This window comes from Hyla sarda, chromosome 4, assembly GCF_029499605.1.
Source record: "Hyla sarda isolate aHylSar1 chromosome 4, aHylSar1.hap1, whole genome shotgun sequence".
In the NCBI taxonomy this organism is placed as follows: Eukaryota; Metazoa; Chordata; class Amphibia; order Anura; family Hylidae; genus Hyla; species Hyla sarda.
The window spans coordinates 394,080,808-394,105,134 of NC_079192.1; the positions used below are offsets into that span (position 1 = coordinate 394,080,808).

Genomic DNA, 24,327 nt, shown 5'->3' on the forward strand with positions numbered 1-24,327 from the left:
TAAATGAACGCCGGTCGCTGCACACAGATCACAGGGGTTCCAGCAGTGAGGCCCCCACGATCAGACATCTTATCCCCTATCCAAAGGATAAGATGTCTAGGGGTTGAGTACCCCTTTAAAAACAGCTCAGGCAAAATGGCTGCCTCATAATGATGTACAAAAAGTAAATAAAAAAATTACAATCAGAAAATAGAAACAGATTAGAAAAAGAAAATTATTTAATGCCTGTCTCTAAACAGGAAAATAAACTCTAGGTGATACATTCCCTTTAACCGGGTTAACTGAAACCCCATTCCATTTTACTCCTTGTTTAAGGTTAGAATGGCCCCGTCTTATCCAAACATGCAGGTGATTACAAGGTAAACCTTTTAATATTTAAAAGACTGTATCTCCGTATACCAAGCGTAACCTGAGATAAAAAAAAAAAAACATATAAAAAGCTCAACCCTCAACACTCTATAGCAGAAGAGTTCTTATGACTTTACAAAGAGCATTGTTCTCGCCTCAACAATACCACAACATACAGAGAGCAGGACCCGGGCTGTCATGCTTATTGGATTTCTCTTCTTCTGGATTTTCCACGTTATTGCTCTTTTGTGTATTTCTACAAATGGAATGGCTTTTTTATTTGACGTCTGACCTACTGGAGACAATGCGTCCCCTTTGTCCACTCTGTAAAGAATTTTCCTAACGTCGTCATAATTATAAGGTGCCATAATTCCCAATTCTTAATTTTTTATTTATTTTTGGGATTTTTGTTGGAATCTTGTCTTTTTTTATTTTTAATTATTTTTTTTTTCTTTTTAGACTATTGTTCTTGCAGGCTTGTGATTACATTAGCAGAAGGTCTGGCTTATTTGTTCCACTCATTGTTTGCCTAAAGTAGATTCAAGCTGGGATGGAATTAGCAGCCAGTACCATTGGCAAATTAAGACAGGTTAGAAGCAGAAGCAGATTGTACACAGTAGCTTCACATCCACATCATCCTATTAGCAGTGTCTCAACTTCCAGCTTACAAATCCCTCAGTGCAATATGGAATCTTCCTCGACACAACTAACTGGTGAGTTTAACCTTCCAAATTATTGATTTTGTGTCTATTATTTCTCATATTTTCGATTCATTAACCAGAATCCCTGATTCTTGAACATAGGATCCCTCTATGGGAGCATGTAGCAGATGCACTGAGTATACACAATATTCCTAGTTGACCCGGCAAGTGTGTGTAATGTTAGTCTATAATATGATTATTGCTTTTGGCCGGTGTGGCTTAGTTAGCATTATAAAATTATTTTGTGCTTCTTTTCTTTATTTTTAGTTTTTGGCCCAGAAATATACTGTTTATTGGTTAGATTTTTGAGACTGAAATTTGAGTCATTTTATACTATCATAATTAAGTAACAAAATATGAAAAATAATTAAATAAAATTTTAAAAATTTGTATTAACATAATGTTAAAATACCCAAAATAATTTTGTTTTCGCTTGTGGTTATTGTATTTCTATACTGGAATGAAAATTAAAACGCACACAATACAGATTTAGAATAAGATGTTTCCTTTAACAGGTGGTGAACAAAAGGCTTTTTCTTTCATAATTAATAGGGTTGGATATTCGTAACTGTGCTTACAATAGAAGAGGAACGGTAGTGCTCGTGCCACCTGAACTCATATGTCTTACTACAAACAATTATTTAAAAACTACCTGAGAAATGATTAAGTTACATTATTTTAATCTATGTATTTGGGTTGTATTACTTCATTTCTAAAAAAAAAAAAGGGAAAGAAAAAAAAATTATTTAAAGAGTTGTTACTTAAGTATCACAATACAAGGAGCCTGGATCCTAGTTCTAAGCATTTTACAGAATAGTTTAGTTATCCCATTAGACACTCATTAATTTTATAATTACTTTAAAGGGGTACTCCTGTGGAAAATGTTTTTTTTTTTTTTTTTTTTTTTATCAACTGGTGCCAGAAAGTTATCTTGTAAATTACTCCTATTAAAAATCTTAATTCTTCTAGTACTTATTAGCTGCTGAATACTTCAGAAGAAATTATTTTCTTTTTGGAACACAGTGCTCTCTGCTAACATCACGAGCACAGTGCTCTCTGCTGACATCTCTGTCCATTTTAGGAACTGTCCAGAGCAGCATATGTTTGCTATGGGGATTTTCTTCTACTCTGGACAGTTCTTAAAATGGACAGAGATGCCAGCAGAGAGCACTGTGGTCATGATGTCAGCAGAGAGCTCTGTGTTCCAGAAAGAAAATAATTTCCTCTGTAGTATTCAGCAGCTAATAAGTACTAGAAGAATTAAGATTCTTTAATAGAAGTAATTTAAAAATCTGTTTAACTTTCTGGCACTAGTTGATTAAAAAAAAAAAAAATAAATAAATAAAAAAAAAGTTTGCCGCCATAGTACCCCTTTAATGAGAAATTAGAATCCTATAAAGATCAATTTTGCTCAGATCTACAGAACTATATAGGTATATACTGTATTCTTTGGAATTGAAGTAGATGAGAATGGAAGGCATACGGGAAAAACACCAAAATATCTAAGTAGTATGATAAGAAAAGTTAGCAGTCATCAATAAAGTGAATATTAATATATTAAAATATTTGTCATAAAATGATTATAATATTAAATAACTATAATAAAGTTTATATTAATGTTTTATCATATTTATAACTAAATACCTATTAATTTATTATAATATTTCTCATAATTATTTTTAACTATATTAGAATATTTCTAATTCATATGTTTTTACTACTTTGAAATGTTTATAATACGGAAATAAAAAAATAATACATTTTTTTTTTTACAGTTGATTTTAGGAAGCATTGGAATATAGGTATTTTAGGTTAATCTCTAGAGCAGTTTTTCCCAACCAGTGTGCCTCCAGCTGTTGCTAAACTACAACTCCTAGCATGCCAGGAGTTGTAATTTTGCAACAGATGGAGGGTTGGGAAACCCTTCTCTAGATTGAAACTCATAAACATCTAATGGGGTTAGGATATGACCACTGGGACCACATCCCTCTGTGTAAAAGGAGTGGTAGACAGGCATGTGTGCTGAAGCTCCATTCACTCCCAATGGGGGTGCCAAAAATACATGATCTCTGTACTTGGGAATCTCCATATGTCCAATAGAGAGTGAATAGAGTGGCAACAGCATGTTCAACCGCCAAACCATCCACATAGAGGAACAAGGGACTCCCATTCTTCTAATTAGTGAGGGTCCCACTCCTCTGCCTTTTGGCTAAGATTAAGTTTAGTGTCTGCCATTGATGTAGGATGGAGGAGCAGGTGTACTGGGGTGTTTTGGGGCTGGTGCCACGTAACCAGCTCAATGGCTGCCCTGATGTGACCTGTTTCCTCCGGGTCTCCCCATGGTGTAGAGCCGAGGTACTTTTGTGTCTCGGGGAGTGGTGACCCTGAGGTGCTGAAACGCACTGGGTATTATAGCTTACTGAGTGAACGCACTGCACCATATACTCTTCACCTTTGGAACTCACCCTTGGTATCCCGGCCTTCTGGCTAGGACCAGGGAAATTTTTATAGATCCGTCCGGATGACCGGGCGGTATATCTGCACTTCATCCACTTATTTATTTTTTTTGTATGTCACTGTGCGTCTTTACGTGTTTTGTTTGTACACAGGATTGTCAGGATGCGGTAGCCCTTCTGGGTGTCCCTCCTGGCGGTCTAGGGGAGGTGTGTGTGGCCATTTGGTACCTCACCTCCCTGCAACCTGTGGGCATCTTGGCTTCGGTCAAGATGCCATTAGTATACGGCTCCATGGCTGATACCTTGGTTAACACTTAGGTTGAAGCCAGGTGCATTTGTAGCTTCGGTGAAAAGGGGTATCGAACCTGGATCTTTGCAGGTGCCTTTTGGCCCGGAGGTGAAGGGTAGGTTTTTTGGGGGCCTCTCTCCTGTCGGAGAAGGGCTTAGCGATAGACCGCATCCTTTGTGCATGTTTTTTTTAGTGTGACATGTTTACACTTTTTTCTTGCACTTTGGGTGATAGAGAGCACTTGCCTCGGCTCTTAAAAAAATTAAAATAGTGAGGGTCCCTCTGATCAGATACTTATCACCTATCCTATGAATAGGTGATAAGTTTTATTCCATGTAAGTGTTTTTTACATGGGCCAATTATTGGCCAAACGAACATTCGTAGAAACGTACATTCTCAGTTATTGACTCTTCAAAAAGCCCTGTGATCATCCAAGAAAATCGGGCAAGAAGGAACAGTTAGCCAGTGACGGGTCAGTGGAACAAGCATTCATCCAACAGCTATCTAATATGTATTGCCAGCTATAATCTTCAGTCTTGGAGCATACGTACCATAGAGGCAGCCCACCCAGCTGCCATGGGTTCCTGGAGAAAGAGGGCTGAGCCCAGGTCTGGTAGTCTAAGAATTGTACATAGGGGATTCCTGGCAAACAACCTATATCCTTGGTGGTCAGAAGAGTGATTCTGACACCAGAAGTAGGCTTGCTTATAATGCTTGCTATATGTCCTATGCTATATATACTATTTCATATATATATATATATATATATATATATATATATATATACGGGATGAGTATCAGCTTAGCTCCAGTTACGGAATATAAAAAGCTAATCGGGGTGCCACACTGTAACAAACCTCCTCCTCATGTAATTACCTTACTATTGGAGTGACACACTGCAACAAACCTCCTCCTCATGTAATCTCCTTACTACTGGGGTGACACACTGTTACAAACCTCCTCCTTGTGTAATCTCCTTACTACTGGGGTGACACACTGTAACAAACCTCCTCCTCATGTAATCTCCTTACTACTGGGGTGACACACTGTAACAAACCTCCTCCTCATGTAATCTCCTTACTACTGGGGTGACACACTGTAACAAACCTCCTCCTTATGTAATCTCCTTACTACTGGGATGACACACTGTAACAACCCCCTCCTCATTTAATCTCCTTACTACTGGGGTGACACACTGTAACAAACCTCCTCCTCATATAATCTCCTTACTACTGGGGTGACACACTGTAACAAACCCCATTCTCATGTACTAATGTGGTGACATGTGACCTCCACTCCAGCTCAGCCCCTCCTCCTCCACAGCAGCACACAGGTCCTTCAACCACTATTACATCTATCCTGCACAGTCACATGATGGTCACATGATAGTGACATCATCACAGGTCCTATACCATTAGCATTTTGGCCACGGAGGGAGGGGTAATTTGATAGCGCTGCGCTCCTGACAGCAGGTAACTAGATAGAGGAGCCCCACCAGTGTTGTCTTAGGGCTTCCTAAAAAGAAAAACCCGAGTGTGGGTTGTAACCCCTGACGGCGGCCCTGAGTGTGGAAAAGTGTCATCCAGGTGGCATAGGGGCCTACACAGTTATGTGGTTGTAATCGTCCTCTCGCATCCCTTTCAACTGCTTGGGAATCCTTAAAGTGTACTTGTCATATCATGCAGATTCTTTGCGTGTCTTTTTTTATGTGTCTATCTTCTGTAGTTGGCTCACAAATCCCTCTGTTCTGCTGCTCACCCATTCTGACATCTACTGCTCATGAAGGGGCATATCCCAGGCAAGTACTGATCCTGCCCTCACTCACCATGCAGTCACTTCCTGTGCTTCAGTTAGGATAAATATGATGCTGCAGCTTAATGGTATGGGGACCCCTGGTGGCCTTTTTTGATAAGCTATGATTTCTATAAAAAGGAGATAAAAAATTTATGAAGTATATTAGAAAGGGTAATGTTTTACCAAGAAGTACAACATATAAAACGTTTTTGATTTTGACAGTGCCCATTTAAGATGCGCTTATAGGTGAAACATGTGAAGGAACATTGGTCTGTGCTCCATTACTTGTAGGCCACAACAGGTCCAAAGGATTTTCAAAAGTCAGTTAAAATTTCTTAAAATGCACCTCTAATGTTTCTGGCCTATGCAATCATTTAGCTCCAGTGTAGGGAGGGGTAACCATATGACACCCAGCTAGGGGGCTTGTGCATGGAATTTGCTAGGGATTGTATGGTTAGCAAATTCTATTAAGAAATCTTTACCCTTCCAGTACTTTTTAGCAGCTGTATGCTACAGAGGAAATTCTTTTCTTTTTGAATTTCTTTTTTGTCTTGTCCACAGTGCTCTCTGCTGACACCTCTGTCCGTGTCAGGAACTGTCCAGAGCAGCATAGGTTTGCAATGTTATTTTCTCCCGCCCTGGACAGTTCCTGATATGGGCATCAGGTGTCAGCAGAGAGCACTGTGGACAAGACAAAAAAGAAATTCAAAAAGAAAAGAATTTCCTCTGTAGCATACAGCTACTGAAAAGTACTGGAAGGGTAAAGATTTTTAAATAGAAGTCATTTAGAAATCTGTTTAACTTTCTGGCACCAGTTGATTTAAAAAAAAAAAAAAAATAATAATAATAATTCATGGGAGTACCCCTTTAAGGGTTTGGTGTATTAGTATATTGGGAGAGCATGGGTCGACATGTACTCCTGGTGCCTTGAACTTCACCTTCTAAATCAGCTGTAATTGTAGTCAACTGTTTCAACTGGGAACCAGACAGGACCAAGTTGAACGCCCTAATGGAAGACAGCAATTTTAACATTTCATAGGGGTATGTTCTCTCTCTTTAGAACACCCAATTTTTTATAGTTTAGGATGTACTCAATAAAGTGAACAGCTATATTACAAGAAGCCTTGCTGAAAATTTGAATGTATGTCCCCATACATTGCCAAGCTGAGATGCCCATTGTTTGGTCTTCAGGGCCCACTTCAGACTCCATACCATGTTTGGTAATGACTACTATTCTGGACCATAGAAATCTTAGTGCTTGCGCATATTTTGGTGTCTTGCAGACTAGTGTTGGGCGTGAATATTCGCAATGCGAATATTTATCGCAAATATCGCATATTCGCGAATTCATGAATATTGCCGATATAGCGCTAAATATTCGCAATTATGAATATTCACATTTTTTTTTCACAGTACACATCACAGTGATCATCCCTCCCTGCTTCCAGCTTGTGGTGTAAACAAGGCTCCAATATTAGTTACTGTGCCAGACTGGCGGGCGCCCGAAAATTTGCTTGTGCAAATATGCGCGTATGCGAATATTCGCATATGCGAATTTTCACACATGTAAATTTTCGCGCATGCGAATTTTCGGCCATATTGATCCCTCCCTTCTTTTAGCTCTTTTATCACGCGATAAAATTCGCAAAATTTGCACATTCGCAGCCTTTGTTTTTTACTGTGCGCCATAAAATTTGCACGTGCATGCACGATAAAATTTGCATGCGCATTATCACGCGATAATGCGCATGCAAATTTTATCGTGCATGCACGTGCAAATTTTATGGAGCACAGTAAAAAAACAAAGGCTGCGAATATGCAAATTTTGCAAATATATGACGAATATTCTTCCATGTATATTCACGAAATATCGTGAATTCGAATATGGCCTATGCCCATTCAACACTATTGCAGACCTGTGGTGTGTTTTGTACCAACACAGCTTTGAGTTGCCAAAAGGAATCCACCACTATTTACCATTTGCGCAAAATTATTTCTTAGCTCCTATTGCAGAAATTCTAAAAATAATAGTGTATGTTATCCCATGGAACCTACTACTACTTTTTGTATCCTTTATGTTCCGCAATATAGCATAGTGTAGTGCTAGGACTTCTACGGAGGATTTGGCTCAAAGATTGAACATCTTTTGGCTGAATCAAATTTCGCTACAGAAGTTCAGTTCAGAAGTGTGAATTGAGCAGCAGAATCCCATTGAGATCAATAGGATTCTGCCGCAACTAGATTCTGCATTGACATTTTGTAGTTGAACGGGACCTAAGACCGCTTGATAAATCTCCCCTACATTTACTGTATTTTTCGCCATATTAGGCTGGGTTCACACTACGTTTTTGCCATATTGTTTTCAATCCGTTTTTCTAAAGAAAACCGTATGGCAAAAAACGGATGGAACAGTATGGAGAAAAGTAAACCGTATGCCTTTTTAAACAGTATACTGTTTTAAAAAGTGCATACAGTTCCGTCAGTTTTTATAAAAAAAAAAAAAAAAACATAAGTTTTTGAAAATGTTGTCCATTTTTAATGGGAGGGGTCTTCGGTGGGGACTTTAGGATTCAAATGCGCATGTGCAAAGTAAAAACGCATACTTTTTCCCGTATGGAACCCTATACATGTGCGTTTCCCATTGACGTCCATGTTAAAAAAAAACGTATGCGGTTGCAGTACGGTTTTTAAACCGGAGTCAAAACCGTGGTTGAGGCTGGGTTCACACTATGTTTTCTCCCATACGGGAGCGCATACGGCAGGGGGGAGCTAAAACCTGGCGCTCCCGTATGCGCTCCCGTATGTCATTCATTTCAATGAGCCGGCCGGAGTGAAATGTTCGGTCCGGTCGGCTCATTTTTGCGCCGTATGCGCTTTTACAACCGGACCTAAAACTGTGGTCAACCACGGTTTGAGGTCCGGTTGTAAAAGCGCATACAGCGCAAAAATGAGCCGACCGGACCGAACGTTTCACTCCGGCCGGCTCATTGAAATGAATGACATACGGGAGCGCATACGGTAACATACGGGAGCGCCAGGTTTTAGCTCCCCCCTGCCATATGCGCTTCCGTATGGGAGAAAACGTAGTGTGAACCCACCCTGACCATGATTTTGTCTCCGGTTTAAAAACCGTACTGCAACCGCATACGTTTTCTTTTAACATGGACGTCAATGGAAAATGCACATGTATACGGTTCCATACGGGAAAAACGTATACGTTTTTCTTTGCACATGCGCATTTGAATCCTAAAGTCCCCACCCAAGACCCCTCCCATTAAAAATGGACAACATTTTCAAAAACGTATGGCTTTTAAAAAAAAATAAAACTGACGGAACTGTATGCACTTTTAAAAACAGTATACTGTTTCAAAACGCATACAGTTTCCTTTTTTCCATACTGTTCCATCCGTTTTTTGCCATACGGTTTTCTTTAGAAAAACGGATTGAAAACAGTACGGCAATAACGTAGTGTGAACCCAGCCTTAGACGCTCCGGCATATAAGACGCACCCAATTTTAAAAGAGGAAAATCTAGAAAAAGAAAAAAAAAGAGTCTGAACCAAATACAATGTAAAGTATAGGACAGTGATCTTCAACCTGCGGACCTCCAGATGTTGCAAAACTACAACTCCCAGCATGCCCGGACAGCCATTGGCTGTCCGGGCATGCCAGGAGTTGTAGTTTTGCAACATCTGGAGGTCCGCAAGTTGAAGACCACTGGTATAGGAGGTAATACTCAAGTTTCCCCGCCGCTCCGGACCCGTCACCGCTGACCTGGATGTCGCCCTCCATCGCTGTCGCCGCGTTCCTGGGGTGTCCCCGTCGCTCCGGAACGTCTCTGCTGCCCGGGATCCTCGCTCTACGTCGCCGCCATCACGTCGCTACGCACGCCGCTCCTTGGATGACGGGACGGCGTGTGCAACGACGTGATGACGAAGGAGAGCGCGGGCCATGCAGGGGATCCCGGCACGGAGTAGTCATTAGCCGATCAGACACCGAGGAGGCAGGTAAGGTCCCTCCCGGTGTCCTGTAAGCTGTTTGGGATGCCACAATTTCACCGCGGCGGTCCCGAACAGCCCGACTGAGCAGCCGGGTTAGTTTCACTTTCGCTTCAGACGCGGGGGTCAGCTTTGATTGCCGCATCTGAAGGGTTAATACAGGGCATCACCGCGATCGGTGATGTCCTGTATTAGCCGCGGGTCCCGGCCGTTGATGGCCGCAGGGACCGCCGCGATATGACAGGGTTTTAATGTGTATTTTCCGTATAAGACGCACCAACTTTTCCCCTCCAGTTTTGGTAAGTACGGTATATCCCAAAACCCAAATTCAATTTTAACTTCCCCATTAAGTCAATAATGAAAAAAATCTAATCAAAAATCAAATCAATCTAAAAAATCTAATCTAAATCAAATCAAAAATTTGCACCAGAAGTAAATTTCCATACAGAAGTGATGCAATTTTTTCTTCAAGTGTCATCCACATTGCTTGTACTGTAAATGTTGTCGATTTTCCATATGGAAACTCCATGTCAAAGATCTGGAGTGTGTGTACACAAGGACAGTGGCATTGCTATGGGGGTGTGGACCGTACCCAGGTGAGACACCCAGGCAGGGTGACACTACCAAGCAGGAAGTCTTTGACGGTGTCACTCCATCTAACGTCATCGCTGGTTGGAAATGAAAAGTGTTGGCCGAGAGCGATAACTACACGATCTTCCTATGCAACATGTGTAAGATTGTGGAATTGCTGACCAGGAATCAGAGACCTCTGAGGGAGCCATGGTGGGGGCATCTAAATTCACAATCTTCAAGTTCCTGTGCATGTTGCGTGTTATATTATACACCGTCACCGTCTTAACCCAATTGCAGCTCCCTCAGATTTCTTTCTGGCCAACCACAGTCAATGCCCCGCAGTGGGAAAACCATTTTCTACCACACCAGGTGACACAAATCCTACTGATGCCTCCGACAAAGAACAGAAGGGCAGAATGTTTCTTTCCCCATCCATGCCTCCTTTCCTTAATTTTCACAAGAACAGTCCCTTTCTAAAGGGCCCTTGTATAAATCCTGTACACCTCACCCTTTTTGAAACCCAATCGTAAAAGAGAGAATGGTACCATCCTATGCTTGGCTCCCTTTTTCCAAGAGCCACAAGGCCGGAGTATTGTGATGTCACGACTCTGCCCCGTGTGACATTACGCCCCGTTCCTGCTATGCAAGTCTATGGGAGGGGTTGTGACGGGTACCGGAAACGGGGCCGGAGTATCATCATGTCACGACTCCGCCCCCGTGTGACGTCACCCCCGCCCCCGCTATGCAAGTCTATGGGAGGGGGCATGACGGGTACCGACCACGGGGCCGGAGTATCGTGATGTCACAACTCCGCCCCCATGTGACGTCACCCCCCCCCCCCCCGCCCCGCTATGCAAGTCTATAGGAGGGGGCGTGACTTGCCTCATGTTCTACATACAAGTATCAATTATCATTTTTTTTCTCGCATCATGTTCTTATTTTCTAAATCTTCTATTCTGCCTTAAAGGGATACTCTGGCCCTAAGACATCTTATCCCCTATCCAAAGGATAGGGGATAAGATGCCTGACTGCGGGGGTCCCGCCACTAGGGACCCTAGCAATCTTGCATTCGGCACCCACCTCTTTGAGCTGAACGCTGCGCTGCCAGCTCACAAACTGCCGGGTACCGACCACGGGGCCGGAGTATCGTGATGTCACGACTCTGCCGCTGTGACATCACGCCCCACCCCCGCTATGCAAGTCTATTGGAGGGGGCGTGACGGGTACCAACCACGGGGCCGGAGTATCGTGATGTCAATACTCCGCCCCATGTGATATCATGCCCTGCCCCTGCTATGCAATTCTATTGGAGGGGGCGTGACGGGTTCCAACCACAGGGCCGGAGTATCGTGATGTCACAACTCCTCCCCCGCTATACAAGTCTATGGGAGGGGGCGTGACGGGTAGCGACCACAAGGCCAGAGTATTGTGATGTCACGACTCTGCCCTGTGTGACATCCCGCCTCGCTCCTGCTATGCAAGCCTATGAGAGGGGGCGAGGCGGGTACCGACCACGGGGCTGGAGTATCTCCATGTCACGACTCCGCCCCTGTGTGACGTCACCCCCCCTGCCCCCGCTATGCAAGTCTATGGGAGGGGGGGTGACGGGTACCGACCACGGGGCTGTAGTATCGTGATGTCACAACTCCGCCCCCATGTGACGTCATCGCCCCACTATGCAAGTCTATAGGAGGGGGCGTGACGGCCAGCACGCCCCCTCCTATAGACTTGCGGGGCGGGGGTGACGTCACACGGTGGCAGAGTCGTGACATCATGATACTCTGGCTCCGTGGTCAGCACTCGGCAGTTTGTGAGCTGTCAGCGCGCCGTGCAGCTCAAAGAGGTGAGTGCCGATTGCAAGATTGCGGGGGTCCCCAGTGGCAGGACCCCCGCGGTCAGGCATCTTATCCCCTTTCCTTTGGATAGGGGGTAAGATTTCTTAGGGCCGGAATACCCCTTTATCTAGTTGTCTCTTGAGCAATTCATATATATTCTACTAACTTTCAGAGATTCTATTTATAATCCACGTTATTTCTCTAACCTCATCCTCTGTAGACTGAGGCCTTCATGATGACCTCAACCAGAATATCCCATTTCATATGCAGAGAGCACACAAAACCAAGAATGTATTGTATGTAATATATATATGTAAACTGAATGTTCTAAGGGCCGGATAATGTATACAAATGTTCAGAGAAGATTGCTTCATCTTAAATGGACAACATATAGTATCATGTATGTATACAAAAGCACAACATAACTAGATACTCATCCCAAGAAGTAAACATCAACATCTAGATACCACATTTCACTAAACTGTATACAAGACAAAGTCAATATTTGTTGTCAGGCCAGTTTTTCTCCATGTTATGAATCCTGGAATTATCTAGAAGATCAGCAGAAAATCATTTACACATTATGAGCTTGGTGGAAAGGAAAACCACCGGATGAGCCAAGGTTCTGAAATGGGGCTTCATGTTTACGGCCCATCCTTGCACTTCCACCATCAACTGGGTGAAGGGTCGCGGAGAGCGATGCAGCCATTTTATTGTCTACCAGTCACAGCTCAATACATTTAGTAGCGGCTGGGCTTGGTACGACAGCTCAGTCCTGTTCACGAAATGGGACTAAGTTGCAAAACAACTACTAAACCTATAAAGCTGAGCCTGGTAAATAATGGAATAGGCACAGTACTCACCCGATCAGCTGATCATAGGAGTGTCAGGAATTGGACCTCCGCCAATCTGATATTTATGACTGATCCTAAGGCCCAAAATGAATCTATCTATCTACAGTATTTCATATATATATCCTATCTATCTCATATCTATCTATCTCATATCTATCTATCTATCTCATATCTATCTATCTATCTCATAACTATCTATCTATCTCATGTCTATCTATCTCATATCTATCTATCTATCTCATATCTATCTATCTATCTCATATCTATCTATCTCATATCTATCTATCTATCTCATATCTATCTATCTATCTATCTCATATCTATCTATCTATCTATCTATCTATCTATCTATCTCATGTCTATCTATCTCATATCTATCTATCTCATATCTATCTATCTATCTATCTCATATCTATCTTTCTATCTATCTATCTATCTATCTATCTCATATCTATCTATCTCATATCTATCTGATATCTATCTCATATCTATCTATCTATATGAAAGAAAAAAAGTTGCTGTGGCACACAAGGCATAGTGTCAAGTGGTTTTTATTCCAATTGCTACGTTTCAGACGCCCATGCGGCCTTTTTCAAGCACAAGCAAATAGTGACCATAGGGCAGTATATATGCAGTGTTCAATAAAATGTCAATTACAAGTGATTAAAGGGGTTATCCAGGAAAAACTTTTTTTTTATATATCAACTGGCTCCAGAAAGTTAAACAGATTTGTAAATTACTTCTATTAAAAAAAATCTTAATCCTTTCAGTACTTATGAGCTGCTGAAGTTTAGGTTGTTCTTTTCTGTCTAAGTAATCTCTGATGACACCTGTCTCGGGAACCGCCCAGTTTAGAAGAGGTTTGCTATGGGAATTTGCTTCTAAACTGGGCGTTTCCCGAGACAGGTGTCATCAGAGATTACTTAGACAGAAAAGAACAACCTTAACTTCAGAAGCTCATAAGTACTGAAAGGATTAAGAATTTTTAATAGAAGTAATTTACAAATCTGTTTAACTTTCTGGAACCAGTTGATATATATAAAAAAGTTTTTTTTCCTGGAATACCCCTTTAAGTATACATGAATAAAAATATTTAAAAATACAATGTGCAAAAAGATGCAATAAAAAGTATATTGCAATTTAATAGGTTCACTTAACGTGAAACCATAAAGTGCATAACAATTTGTGTTAAAATATACATATAAAGTGCATAACTTACTAAATTGTGCACAGATGTAAAATAATCAATCAATCTTGCAGGAGGAGCGTAGGCGGAACCTCAGAGACAAATTGCATATAGAAATATCATATCCATCGCTCCACGCATCCTCAGTTCGGCGTGGTATAATGTAAATATGCCGGCAACGCAGCGCGCATACAGCGCGCGCTCGCCGTCACACTTCCGGGAGTAAAGTAGGAGCCAATCGAGAGACGCCACGTAGAGCCACATGATCAGGGATAGTAACGCCCGGGTATGTCAAATTATGGGAAAAAAATGGTCACGCAACATACCCAGATGTGCCCCAAAGTGAAGAGAATAGTTAACAGTGTCACGGCGTCACAGGTGCCATCTTAACTGTGGGTAGAACTATGGGCAGATAGATTGACTTCTCAGTCTAAGAATACCAACTTAGATATAGGCAGAAAAAGAGAAGTAAACCATAATATAATCATGTGGAAAGGAGAGACGTATGTATATACCATATCTAGATCAAAACCAGTTATGGGGTCAATGCACAAAGAGAGTCATAAAGAGGCAGTCATACCTGCATCTCAACCCGAACATCCCGTGGGATAACAACCCCAAGCACACCTCGTCATCTGTCATGGCGAAAATATGTCACCCATTGGACCCCGTCAGGTCAACTGAATGTACCTTAGGATAGTCCAACAGGTGGGAGAGGGCCTCACACCTGGGACGGAAGGCATTCTGCAGGGTTGTGCAGTAAAGTCACTTCAGACACATTAGTGCGCAAAAGACCCAACTAAGGTGCATAAGCAAGCTTGTTATTGGATTTCTTTATTGAATGTCCTCTCCTCCACATAGTAACATGCATGTAAGAAAAATAATGGCTCATGTGACTCTAACGGTGGATAATCCCTCGTGGCTGCCGCCAATACTCCAGGAACTCCTAGATAAGCATCAGAATAATAGGTATGGTGGAAAAAGTGCAATAAGGGTGTGTCATCACTGTGCGCCGACTCTCCGAATCTGCAACAAAAAAAGGAAAAGAAAAAAGAAAAAATGAATATCAGTTAGTCAAAAGCAGAAAAAGGTCACAATGTACTACTCATTTGAACATAGCCGCTATAAATTATGACAGGACAGGTTTATCTAGCATTATTTCAAGAGAAGAGAAAGAAATCGGCAACTCACCATTCAGCTGATATGTTCTTCTTTTATTGAAGCATACTCACATGAATATAACAAAGGGAGAGGGTAGTGGGGGGACAGTGATATGCGACCGAGCTCCTGTTTCGCACACTAAGTGTGCTTCCTCCGGCCATTATCTAGCATTATATACAGTGGTCCCTCAACATACGATGGTATTTCGTTCCAAACGAGCCATCGTTTGTCGAATCCATCGTATGTTGAGGGATTCGTGCAATGTAAAGTATAGGAAGCTGTACTCACCTGTCCCCGCCGCTCCGGACCGGGTCCCACCGCTCCCGATGGTGTCCCTGCCGCTCCCGATGGTGACCCCGGGCCTCCACTGGGCTCTCCTGGTCTACTCCAGTCCTCTGCTGGGCTCTCCTGGTCTTCTCCGGTCCTCCGCTGTCTTCCGCAAGGCCTTACTGGGCCTGCGTAGCGACGTCAATGCGCCGCTGCGTATGCCGTTCCTATTGGATGACGGGATGGCGTGCACAATAGCATATTGACATCACCGGAGAGGGCCTGAGAGACCATCGTATGTCGATTTGATCATATGTCGGGGCCATCGTAGGTCGGGGGGGGGGGGTCACTGTATTTAATTAGAAACAGTGTAGTCTACATTTAAGCCATTAGGACTCAAAGATTTAAGCTTGAAAATTAATTCTAGCTCTCTGCGTTTCAGTCTGCTCTGTCGGTCACCCCCTCTTTTGAGGGGAGGAATGTGATCGAGCAGAGCAAACTTCAGGTCTCTCTCCGTGTGATTAGCCTCTGTGTAGTGTCTTGAAAAGGGGAGGTCCAGTCTCTTTTTACGCACTGTGTATCGGTGGTGATTAAATCGCGTCTTGAAGTCCCATGTCGTCTCATAGAGGAGACGACATGGGCACATCAAGACATACACAACGTAATCTGAGGTGCAAGTAAGGTAATGTCGCAATTTAAAGCTCTAGTTGGTCACAGGATGTGTGAAGGTTGGACCCTTTAGTATGTGTGAACAGTTTACACATCTACAACAAGGGTACAAACCCTTGTTCTGGATTTTTAAATATCTTTGAGCGGGTTTGTTCAAGGACACATCAGATTTGACAAGTTTGTCTCTCAAGTTACCAGTTCTCCGATAGGAGAGCAAAGGGGGACAGAGAAATTCCTGTATGTTAGGATGGCTACGTGCCAACAATTTCCAGTGTCTATTCAGGACACTGGAAATACGGCCAGAGAGACTCGCATAGGTAAACACAAAGGCAACGCGAGGGGAGGTATCGCATTGCTTCTTACCATAAATCAAATCATATCTCTGGAGAGATAATGCTTTGGTCTTTCTCTCCTGAAGAAGGGGCAAAGGGTAGCCCCTCTCACGGAAATTGTTGACCATAGTGTTTAACGTAGGTTCAAGTTGGTCAGCCTCGGAGATGATGCGCCTTGCCCGAATCATTTGACTCATGGGCAAGGATCGCACCATCGGACGTGGATAACAACTTGTAAAGTGAAGAACCGAATTTGTATCGGTAGGTCTAACATAAAGACCAGTGATCAGCCTACCATCCTTAATTTGCACCAATGTATCTAAAAATTGTACACTAGATCTCGAAGAAGTAAGAGGAAACTTAATATGTGGAGAAATGGAATTCAAATAAACGAAAAAATCCTGTAACTCAAAATCAGAACCGGTCCAAATCAAAAAAAAATTGTCTATGTATCCCCACCACCCCAGCAATAAGCTGGAGTGGTGGGACACATAGTGCCCATGGCCGTGCCCGAGACCTGTAAATAATAAGTGTCGTTGAACAGAAAATAGTTGTTGCGTAAAATTAGATTAAGTAATGTGATAACAAAATCAACCTTGTGAGGGGACAAAGAACCAGTGATGGTGGACCTCACCTCACTGCCTCTACACCCCCATCGTGTGGGATGGAGGTGTAGAGGCTAGTCACGTCCAGAGATGCAATGATGGTGTGTTCAGGTAACTGGATATTGGCAATTTTTTGTAAGAAATCTGAAGTATCCCTAAAGTAGGACCTGAGTGGCAAAAGGGCGTAAAATTTGGTCCACGAAGATGGAAAGTCTGCTGGTCACTGAACCCCTCCCGGAGACAATAGGTCTCCCGGGGGGGGGGGGGGGGGGTTCACCAGGGACTTGTGCACCTTTGGGAGCAAATATAAAAGAGGTGTAATAGGAAAAGTCACATTAAGGTAGTCACACAATTGCTTATCGATCAGGCCTCAATGAAAGGCATCCTCCAGGGCCTGACCGATCTGGGTTTGAATGTCAATAGTAGGGTCATTATGTAGAACAATATAGGTGGATGTATCTTGTAACTGTCTGTTGGCCTCCTGAATATATTGGCTACGGTCCAGGATCACAACGGCACCGTCCTGCTTTACTCCTGGAAGTGTGACGGCGAGCGCGTGCTGTATGTGCGCTGCGTTGCCGGCATATTTACATTATACCACGCCGAACTGAGGATGCGTGGAGTGATGGATATGATATTTCTATATGCAATTTGTCTCTGAGGTTCCGCCTACGCTCCTCCTGCAAGATTGATTGATTATTTTACATCTGTGCACAATTTAGTAAGTTATGCACTTTCTATGTATATTTTAACACAAATTGTTATGCACTTTATGGTTTCACGTTTAGTGAACCTATTAAATTGCAATATACTTTTTATTGCATCTTTTTGCACATTGTATTTTTAAATATTTTTATTCATGTATACTTAATCACTTGTAATTGACATTTTATTGAACACTGCATATATACTGCCCTATGGTCACTATTAGCTTGTGCTTGAAAAAGGCCGCATGGGCGGCTGAAACAAAGCAATTGGAATAAAAAACACTTGACACTACGCCTTGTGTGCCGCAGCAACTTTGTTCTTTTGTATAGCCTTGTGGACCCCTGACCTGGGACCTTTTGGCTGCGTGCACCTTTCTACTATATTTTTTGAGGTGCGGCCCACCCTTCCTTTTCTCTATCTATCTATCTATCTCATATCTATCTATCTATCAAAAGTCCAAATATGAGCAGCACATCAAGAAAGATAGGTCGTTTTGAACGGGGTGCAAGCATACTTGGAGCCTCGGTCGCCGGTTCCTCAATCCATAAAGTACAAATAGATGCAGCACACCACAACTTGAAAATCCCGGTGCAAAATTGATTCCATAGTGTATTCCAATAGACAACGTTTCACCAGCCTCACGCTGGCTTTTTCAAGCCAGAAAAAGCCAGCGTGAGGCTGGTGAAACGTTGTCTATTGGAATACACTATGGAATAAATTTTGCACCGTGATTTTCAAGTTGTGGTGTGCTGCATCTATTTGTACTTTATCTATCTATCTATTTATTTCCTATCTATCTCATATCTATCTATCTCATATCTATCTATCTACCTATCTATCTATCTATCTATCTATCTATCTATCTCATATCTATCTATCTCATATCTATCTACCTATCTATCTCATATCTATCTCATATCTATCTACCTATCTATCTCATATCTATCTATCTATCTATTTCCTATCTATCTATCTATCTCATATCTATCTATCTATCTCATATCTATCTATATATCTCATATCTATCTATTTCATATGTATCTATCTATCTCTATCTATCTGTCTTATATCTATATATCTCATATCTATCTATCTATTTATCTATCTATCTCATATCTATCTATCTATCTATCTATCTCATATCTATCTATCTATCTCATATCTATCTATCTCATATCTATCTATCTATTTATCTATCATCTATCTATCTATCTATCTCATATCTATCTATCTCATATCTATCTATCTATCTCATATCTAATATCTATCTCATATCTATCTATAGTTACTTCAAAAGAGTCGCAGCACACCCAAACAGCATAAGGTGCAAAAAACCTGAGCTTTATTGGCCCATGTAATACGAAGTTTTGATGGTATCACACCATCTTTATCAAGCATGCTTGATAAAGATGGTGTGATACCATCGAAACGTCGTATTACATGGGCCAATAAAGCTCAGTTTTTTTGCACCTTGTGCTGTTTGGGTGTGCTGCGACTCTTTTGAAGTAACTATAGATGGACACGGTCTGTGACTGGGACCACAGTCATCGCTTGCACCCCTATCTACTCTCTGAGACCTGCTGAGGTTGTGCTGCTTAACTTGTATTTGTGGATATCTATCTATCTATCTCATATCTATCTATCTACATATAGATAAAGACAGCACCTCAGTCGTCCAAAGTAGGAGAAAAAAATGAAAGTGGGGTGCCCGCATTCCTGGAACCTGGGTCCTCAATCAAGAGAAGTAAAGATGATGCAGCACTCCACAAATATGCAAAAGGTGGTTGTTTATTCCAGCATGTGCAAAGACAACGTTTCACCAGTTTCTCACCTTTTGCATATTTGTGGAGTGCTGCATCATCTTTACTTCTATCTATCTATCTATCTATCTATCTATCTATCTATCTATCTATATATCTATCTCATATCGATCTATCTCATATCTATCTATCTATCTCATATCTATCTATCTATCTATCTATCTCATATCTATCTATCTATCTATCTATCTCATATCTATCTATCGATCTCATATCTATCTCATATCTATCTATCTCATATCTATCTATCTATCTATCTATATCATATCTATCTATCTCATATCTATCTCATATCTATCTATCTATCTCATATCTATCTCATATCTATCTATCTCATATCTCCCTATCTATCTATCTCATATCTATCTATCTATCTATCTATCTCATTTCTATCTATCTATCTCATATCTATCTCATATCTATCTCATATCTATCTCATATCTATCTATCTATCTCATATCTATCTATCTATCTCATATCTATCTATCTCATATCTATCTATCGATCTCATATCTATCTCATATCTATCTATCTCATATCTATCTATCTATCTCATATCTATCTATCTCATATCTATCTATCTCATATCTCCCTATCTATCTCATATCTATCTATCTCATTTCTATCTATCTATCTCATATCTATCTCATATCTATCTCATATCTATCTATGTATCTCATATATATCTATCTATCCATCCATCTATCTCATATCTATCCATCTATCTCATATCTATCTATCTCATATCTATCTATCTATCTATCTCATATCTATCTATCTATCTCATATCTATCTCATATCTATCTATCTATCTCATATCTATCTATCTCATATCTATCTATCTATCTATCTATCTCATATCTATCTCATATCTATCTATCTCATATCTATCTCATATCTATCTATCTATCTCATATCTATCTATCTCAAATCTATCTATCTATCTATCTCATATCTATCTATCTATCTCTCTATCTCATATCTATATATCTCATATCTATCATCTAGTGATTTCGGGATCTGTAGATAAACATGGCCATATAAACTTGTAGTCTCTTAGCACTTTTTTCTTTCTTTTTTCAGATATTCCTTTATCTGTGAATCAGTTGAGCAATGGGCAGCAACGAAACACCGCACAGAAGTCCAAATATCTCACAGTCACCCAGTATCCCCCGGCCACCTACCCCCCTCAAGGTAACATCAATGGAGCTTTTGAACCATCCTGTGTGGACATCCATAATAACTCGGTAAGTATTATTACTTTCATCTAATGTTATAATCTGTTTAGAATCTCGGTGTGTAGAAAGTCACAGAAACAATGGAAAAAATCATATGGACTTTTGAACATTTTGGGGGTTACATTATTGGGATGAAATGGAGATTGGCTAGTATTGCTGTTGTTGTGGGATTAGGATGTGCTTAAAAGTAGAATGTTGTTTTTGAAAGTATATCTGGACCTTAAAAAGTTTTTGAAAACTCCTGTTGGTTTTGTTAGATAAACCCTGGTGATAAAGTGATTTTGGGCTCTCACTGCTGTTACTGGGCTCCCGAGAGTAACCTCCATGGTGCACGGCTATTTCTCCTTCTCTTCCTTTCAGGGGGCTAAACTAGAGCTGGGCTCTTTGCTGCCAGTGATCAAACTGGACTTCCTTTCTCTTACCTCATGACAAAGTGCTGGTAAAGTTGAACTGGATGACACTATACAGTTGATGAAATACAATAAACTACTAATAAAGGCATATGGAAAAAAGGGTTATTGATGCAGTGGCTTTAAAAGGTTCCATATGAGCAGAAATCATAAGACCAACAGCATCACAGCAAGACAAAGGTTACGTCACAAAAGCAGCCCTGGTCTAAGCAGAGAACTGCTGCTACTGTTAATAATAATAATGACAAACTTCATGGATAGTCAGAGATACGATGGAATACTTGATCTCACCTTTTAGGCACAGCGTGAATTCTTAGGAGGAGGAAAACACAGACACAGTCCATGCATCCTCCTGCACATAGAAGTAGCTAAGGATAATAGATAGATATGAGATAGATAGATAGATATGAGATAGATAAATAGATATGATAGATAGATATGAGATAGATAGATAAATAGATATGAGATAGATATGAGATAGATAGATATGAGATAGATAGATAGGAGATAGATTGATATGAAATAGATATGAGATAGATATGAGATAGATAGAAAGATAGATAGATAGAGAGATATGAGATAGATAGATATATAGATATGAGATAGATAGATAGATATGAGATAGATGGATAGATTATAGATATGAGAGATAGATAGATATATAGATAGATATATAGATATGTGATAGATAGATATGACATAAATAGATAGATATGAGATAGATAGATATGAGATAGATAGAGAGATTATAGTTATGATAGATAGTTATATAGATATGAGATAGATAGATATGAGATAGATAGATAGATAGATAGATAGATATGGCATAGATATGAGATAGATAGATAGATATGAGATAGATAGATAGATAGATATGAGATAGATAAATAGATAGATATATGGATATGAGATAGATAGATATGAGATAGATAGATATGAGATAGATAGATATGAGATAGATAGATAGATAGATAGATAGATAGATAGATATGAGATAGATAGATTATAGATATGAGAGATAGATATATAGATATGAGATAAATAGATATGAGATAGATAGATATGCGATGGATAGATAGATAGATAGATAGATAGATAGATAGGAGATAGATAGATATGAGATAGATAGATAGGAGAAATAGATATGATATATACAGACAGATAGATAGATAAATAGATAATGGACAGAAAAAAGATGGATGGATAGATACTGTAGATGTGAAATAGATAGATAGATAGATAAAGGCTGCTATTGCAAGCCAAAATGTTGCTTGCCTGTGATGGAATAAAAGCTACACCATTTATTTCCACTATTGTGAGTGCTGTGGTAAATCTTCTTTTTGTGTAAATAGATAGATAGATAATAATTTCTGCCACCCCTTTTACGGAGAAAGTCCTACCCAAGTGAATCCATCATGTTGATCATTATTTGCAGTCATACATTGTAATATAACACATCATTCCACATGACAAACTCAGCTCTGCTACCCTTGTAGATAAGCAGTCAGATATTCCCCCCAATCTAATCTATTTTCTAGGAACCAACCCCCCTCCCCCCTATTATATGACAGATAATTCCGGGCTCAGAAGGATCTAGTGTCCATCTATGAAGCCGACCTGTTGTTGTGTCTCTCACTATTGTTCTGGAGGTAGATGTTGAGACTCTCTCCTTTCTCCAGCATAATAACAATTACTTTCAAGGTAAGAGTCTTCTCCCCTCCCCGCCCGTGTCCACCTGGGAGCAGAGCTGCTTCATGTTCTCAGTGTCTCTATGGAGACATCTTTTACCTGGGAAGATTAGGTGCCAAGGCAATGAGAGAAAACACCGACCAGATTTATATTGAACCAGCAGAGAAGAAAGGATCTGGCGGTGATCAGTTACACGTCCTATCTACTACAGCCCGGCCATTGACTGTCACCACGTCCTACAGCAAGCTGAAACTCAGCGGATCCGGTTTCCTCTCACAATGGATAGGGTTTCATGGGCTCTCTATCTTTCCAAACCAAGAGGATGACACACACCGAGTTCCCTGTCCAGGCATTTTCGGTGACTCTCTCCTAGGGAGGGGATATTTTGGGATTCAGTTTCAAAGATGGACCCAGAAAGCCTTCAAGGACTTCCAGTAAGTAAACAGTGGAGAAACGGGAAGGGATGGATTACAAACATTAGGGTCATCGTCATACATCCAAGACGACAGCTTAACCCTATAAAAAGTACATCCTATACAAAGCAGAAATTATAGCCTTCGAGTGCAGAACGGAACAGTGGCGCACTGCATGGGTTTTGTAAACAGTGGGTGTATTATCATGGTGAATAACACGTAATTATAAGGCATGGGCACAGCGCAAATTATAGTAGGCGGCCTGCGCTTTCATCAGGTGTTACGCTATACCGCCAATTATCTTACCGCGGTACCACCACCTGCCTTAAGAAGTCTCCATATGGGAGGTAAAGAAAAAACAGAGGAGACGGAGAGTGTTAGGATCAAAATTTAAACGATTATTAAAAAAAATATAAATATTAGTTTTTCTTAAATACATATATATATATATATATATATATATATATACAATCTAATGTCATGAATTAGCTTCAAAGCATTTAATTTCTAAAAAAAAATATTTTTAAAATGTATTTGATTTATTTATTTGATTTTTTTATGTATTGATAAATGTATTGGCTTTATTTATTTGATTATGTTTCTATTTTTTGTATTCATTTATATGGTAGATTTTTTAAAATTATTTATGTATTTATATATGTATTTTGTTTCTTTATTTGATTATTTATGTATTTATTTACACTTTTATATTAATACTTTTTTTTATTATTTATGTATTTATTCATATATGCGTTTGTTTTATGTGTTTAATTATTAATGTATTTTTTATACATTTAGATGGTTTATTTATTTGACTATTTGCTTTTTATACACTTATATACAAATATGATTTAGTTATTTGATTATTTATGTATTATTATATTTTTTTTTTAGAAATGTAATTTTATTTACCGTAGTTATCAATGATTCATTGACTCTTCTTCCACATATGATTAGCCTCTGTTCATAAGTCGACATTAAT

The 24,327-nt window shown here is 40.3% G+C and overlaps 1 protein-coding gene across 2 annotated transcripts in view; it reads left to right on the forward strand.

The window, feature by feature from the left end:
• The first annotated feature begins 5,216 nt into the window (after positions 1 to 5,216).
• Positions 5,217 to 24,327, forward strand: part of ANO2 (anoctamin 2) — a 233,914-nt gene continuing 214,803 nt past the window's right edge. For both annotated transcript variants that reach the window (XM_056517209.1, XM_056517211.1), the window contains exons 1-2: positions 5,217 to 5,266; positions 20,679 to 20,842. The gene's annotated coding sequence lies outside the window, so the exon portion shown is untranslated. The remainder of the gene's footprint in view (positions 5,267 to 20,678; positions 20,843 to 24,327) is intronic.